Source organism: Apis dorsata, unplaced genomic scaffold, assembly GCF_000469605.1.
Source record: "Apis dorsata unplaced genomic scaffold, Apis dorsata 1.3 scaffold_215, whole genome shotgun sequence".
Taxonomy (NCBI): Eukaryota; Metazoa; Arthropoda; class Insecta; order Hymenoptera; family Apidae; genus Apis; species Apis dorsata.
In genome coordinates this window covers 161781-166586 of record NW_006263498.1, presented here as the reverse complement: position 1 = coordinate 166586, position 4806 = coordinate 161781, and the positions used below count along the sequence as shown (strand labels likewise).

Below are 4806 nucleotides of genomic sequence, written 5' to 3'. Positions count from 1 at the left end.
CGTGCCACAATCTTTCTCGAAAAAGAACACACTAATGTTCTCTTGAAGGGGAGGAGGGAAAAGGGAGGAAAGGAAAGGAAAGAAATGGTCGCGAGGCGGAAAATCGTATCGCGTGATAAAGAAAAAGGCGCGGGATAAAAGAAGACGCTGGAAGGCGTCCACGTATGAGCATCCGTGCAGCGGGAGGCCACGACCAGGTGTACGGGTGTGAATAGACCACCGGCTAATTTACATACACCGAAACCGACGCGCAACCTTCTCGATGACCTGGAATTCCCGGCAACAAAGCTTCTTCGTTTTATCCGGCGGGTGTATCTTGCCAGCGTCGAAAAAAAAAAAGAAAAAAGAAAAAAAAAAGGAATTCTACTACCTGTTAGCTTCAATGAGAGAGCAAGGAGGGAGGAGGCAACAAGTTCCTCTTTACTCTCTCTCTCTCTCTCTCTTTCTCTTTCTCTTTCTCTCTCTGTCGTATCAAATTCTTATACACGATAATTTTCCAAGCAAGATTTATGCTCTTTATTACACTTTTTTTCGAAGTAAAACTCTTCTTTCGAACGAGATCAAAATTTGGCAAATTTAATCGTGGATCTATTTCGATTATTCAAAGTTTACAATTTTGAGTCGAGGAAAATCTTCGGTTCAAAAAAATTCGGACAAATAATTGTAATTGTATATCGAAATTACGAAATCAAAAACCTTCCAGAATTTTGGAAATTTGTAGCTCACGAATTGAGATCTTCGTTTAAGAAATTAACTTGAACACCCTCGATTAACGAATTCCTTGCTTTGCGGATATCATCGACGGTTCACGGGCGGCAAAGCGCGCTTACGCTTGCAAATGTTTGCACAGTTACGAGGCGCGGTTACAGGGAACAGGAACGATTGACTCGCATAAACAACCGAGGGAGGAAGGATCGGCCGGCTGCTCGAAATAATTGCAGGGCAAACAATCCGCCGGCCGGCTTGCTTTGGACCGAGATTAGGCGATAATTCGTCGAGTATGCCTAGGGAATTATTACGGCACCGTGCGGATATCTAGTCGTTTCCCGCCTGGTTGTTTAGGGAATTAAGTGGTGCGCCAATCGGATCTTTTTGAACTGGGTTAATCGCGTTCGAGTGGATTGCGTAGATTATTCGAGATAAAGAGTGAAAAATGTGATGTGAAAAATCGACGATTCTTGATTTTTGCGTGAAAGTAGAACAGGCAAGGTTTTATGATTTTACTTAGCAAGTGTAGATTGAAATATTCGATTAGATTGAATGGACGAGAGAACAGGGACGTGTTTGTGTCCAAGATGTGAAAAGGATGGTCTTTAGATAGAAGGAAAAGGATTCTGTCTTTGATACGAGAGATAAAAGAAGTTTCGTATATAATTTTAATGTGCCTTTGAATACTGTTTATATTTCTTCAGAGATCGAGTGTTTACAGAATGTTTGAATCTACATTTTCCATATCAAGGAGGGAAGGGAAGGGACTCTACTCTCATGAAATCTTCACATTTGCATAATTTTCAACGCCAAAGTTGAAACGAGGAAATCTTAATTACCGGCAAATGGTCTCTTCCAAGATTTCTTTTACAAAAATCCTCCACCTAATTAAGGATGGATTTCACTTGCTTACGCTATCTCGTTATTCCACTCCTTTTCACCGCATCGATTAAAAAATCAGAGAAAAAAGGAAAGAGGAGAAAAAGGGAGAGAGAGAGAGAGAGAGAGAGAAAGAGAGAAAAAAAGAGAACGAGGTCTTTGCATAAGAACCCGACCTACTCTATTTTATACAGGGTGATTCAGGGTTGAATGCATGCTCGAAAACTTCAGGGGATGGATCTACGAATAATCAGATATTTAGAAATCAATTTTAAAAAGTTAACAGTTTTAAGTAACAAATTTAGAAATTCGAAGAAATTAGAAATTCCTGCGATTGTAGAATTAAAGAAAAATCAAAGAAGGACAACAATTCAGAACAACAATATTGAATATCAGACAATCTCAAAATTATGGACCACCCTATACACCTCGTTTCTAAAATCTGCCGATGTAATTTCTGCCGGGTGCGTGTCGCGCGAGAGGCGACGGGGAGAAAAACCAAAGGAGCGGAATAAGGTGGGAAGGAAAAGGAGAAGCCCGATTCTCGAGTGTTGGATGGCGGAACGACGAGGCCGCGTTCGTGAACAATGATGAACGATTAATTATAGAGGGGGCGGGATCGTGATCGAATCGGTTGTGTAAAATGCGCATTCGAGCCACCGCGAAGCGCCAATCAAGGAATTACGCGAGCAAAAGGGGCGCCGCTTTGTTAAATCGCGGTTGACGACTCGTTTCTGGTAGGGTGATGATTGAAAATACTTTGCCAATGGGCTTGCCAAGCCTCGTCGATCCTCGAGAAACGCTCTATCGACGTAGGTCAGGTTTCTCGGTACTCGTGACGAAGAGAAGAAGATTGATTCGACTCGATGAAATGTTGGTTGGGGGTGGTTAAGATGATTTGCGTGGATGTTTGGAAATTATTCAATTTTAATAACTTTATAATAGGCAAATTGACGGGGTATATCGTGAAGATAAAGTAAGTGAATGATGTACGAATCTTGGAAAGGTAAAGTCTAATCTAATTACAAAGTAGCTTTGGATTGAATCTGGTTTGACTTGGTTTGATGGTGTGATGAAAGAGGATGGTAAATGCAGAATGGTATATTGATTTTTTTGAGTTATTCATAATTAGTAATTGTGTGTAAGTTTTGGGTTGGATCTGGTTTGACTTCGTTTGATATAAGATGAAAGTGAAAATTACAAAGTAGCTTTGGATTGGATCTAGTTTGATTTGGTTTGATAGTGTGATGAAAGAAGATAGTAATGCAGAATGGTATATTGATTTTTTTGAGTTATTCATAATTAGTAATTGTGTGTAAGTTTTGGGTTGGATCTGGTTTGACTTCGTTTGATATAAGATGAAAGTGAAAATAACAAAGTAGCTTTGGATTGGATCTAGTTTGATTTGGTTTGATAGTGTGATGAAAGAAGATAGTAATGCAGAATGGTATATTGATTTTTTTGAGTTATTCATAATTAGTAATTGTGTGTAAGTTTTGGGTTGGATCTGGTTTGACTTCGTTTGACTTCGTTTGATATAAAATGAAAGTGAAAATTTTTATAAATTATTGGATTATATAAAGGTAAAGTTTAATTACAAAGTACCTTTGGATTGGATCCGGTTTGATTTGGTTTGACGAAAGAGGATGATAAATTCAGAATGTTATATTAATTTTTTTAAGTTTAACTCTTTGTAGTATCATTTCAAATCACCACAAATTTGTCTTTCGAGTAACACACCTATTTCCTCAACGATTCCAAACGATAACTTAAAGTCAACTATTTATATACAAATACAAATTTAAATTTTTCTAAAATACCTCATAACTACCTAAAATTAAAAAATAAAGAGAAATAAAACGTTAATAATCTCAAATATTTAAAGAACGTTGATACATTATAAATATCCCTGTGATTACCTCCATTCCCTTCCACATTTTCCACGTTGGAAGGTTGAGCCCCGATCTAACGCGATACCACTTGAACCATCCATTCCCAACGTCTCCCTTTTCATTGCCACGCGATCTCGAAAGTAATTAATCCTTTTAGAAGGGAAGTGAAACGATTCGACGAGCGATCCTCGGTTTTATGAAACGCATCGCGTTGAGGTAAAATCGTCGACCGGAAGTAGACGTGCGTCGACTTGGCTACGGTGAAGAGGATCACGAGGAGAAGGGAGAAGGAGGAGGAGGAAGAGGAGGAGGAGGAAGAGGAGGAGGAGGAGGAAGAGGAACCTCTTCGAGGCTCGAAATTCCAACTGCTAAGCTACGCTAATGAAGCCGTGAGGTGGTGGACGGCCGATTTACATTCCGGTTAAGTGATTTAAGGCAAACCGGCGAAAGCCACTCGTTCGGATCTCGTAGATTGCTCGTCGCTCTATAATGAATTTAATGAGAAAACGTCTGTGGGACCGCCTTTTGGTATCTGGAATAGCGGAAACGCGACCTCCTGTCGCTTCTCGTCGATCCGCGCGACTGACAGCACGTATAATTAGTAGTTAAATTATTCGACGAGTTCGGTAGCCGATTTCTAAGCAATCAACCCCAATATACCTGTTTCTTTCATCCATGATTTTTTTCATACATTTCGTTTGGACAATTCGTTTGGAAATGGGATGCACGATGTTCTTCCGATTGTATTATAAAAATTAATGTGTATTAAATTTCTTCGGTTGAAATCTCGTTTCATCTGAAATATTTATTTTAATTAGATATATTTACAAACAAAAGGATAATAATTAATTCTTTGCGTTTATGATTTAAAAGATATTAAGTAATCGTATTAAAATTCTATTAAAAAAAAAAATTCTAGACCTAAAATGAAATACCTTTTTCCATAAAAATTTCTCTCGTGCGCACATCCCCCCTGACTTCAAACCTGGAGGATTCCTCCACGAGAGATGAAGACCTCCTGGCAAGCGGCCCACGAAGCGGCTCACGATCAAGAGAGAGGAAAAAAAAAAAAAAAAACACATCCTTTTCATTCCCCCGCGAAACAAAAACTCTCCCTCTCACACCTTCGCTCTCCCTTAACAACACCTTACACGGTCCATTTAAAAGTGAAACGAGGAACAAAAGGCCTTTAGAGATGTAAGGAACGGGGGGTCCCTTCGATCGAGTCCCGATGGATCGGGTTGATCCATCATCATCGCCGTTCGAAAGAATCAGAAAAGCCACAAAAAACGTTGGATCGCTTTCGATCCAAATCGAGGGATAACCG

General features: G+C 39.5%; 1 long non-coding RNA gene across 1 annotated transcript in view; it reads left to right on the top strand.

The window, feature by feature from the left end:
- Positions 1-399: 399 nt before the first annotated feature.
- Positions 400-4806, top strand: part of LOC102672803 — a 6841-nt gene continuing 2434 nt past the window's right edge. The window contains exons 1-2 of the long non-coding RNA XR_421705.2: positions 400-412; positions 3640-3643. This is a non-coding gene — a long non-coding RNA (uncharacterized LOC102672803). The remainder of the gene's footprint in view (positions 413-3639; positions 3644-4806) is intronic.